The 240-nt window shown below is 36.2% G+C and overlaps 1 protein-coding gene across 2 annotated transcripts in view; it reads right to left on the bottom strand.

The window, feature by feature from the left end:
• LOC119582014 (protein FAM136A-like) overlaps positions 1–240 on the bottom strand; it is a 13772-nt gene that overhangs the window by 1191 nt on the left and 12341 nt on the right. The window lies entirely within an intron of this gene.

The raw sequence follows: 240 nt of genomic DNA, 5'->3' as shown, positions 1-240 counted from the left end.
ACATTTCTCTTAAGTAGATTGCAAATCCAAAATAACATAATTGGCTGGTGTGACAAAAGTAGAGGATGAAAAAAACCTCACAGCAGCTTCTTAACCATTTACTCATTGTGCTATACACTGTGCATATTGCCCTGCACATCTAAATGTGTGCTAGTCTTGTTCAATTCAATAAAGACAAAATTATGCATTTGAAGTTGGCTAACCACATGTGGTGTAACCACTAAGTTTGACTGCTACTGT

Source organism: Penaeus monodon, chromosome 15, assembly GCF_015228065.2.
Source record: "Penaeus monodon isolate SGIC_2016 chromosome 15, NSTDA_Pmon_1, whole genome shotgun sequence".
Taxonomy (NCBI): Eukaryota; Metazoa; Arthropoda; class Malacostraca; order Decapoda; family Penaeidae; genus Penaeus; species Penaeus monodon.
The sequence above is the reverse complement of the archived record's forward strand: the minus strand, read 5'-3'. Positions and strand labels throughout refer to the sequence as shown.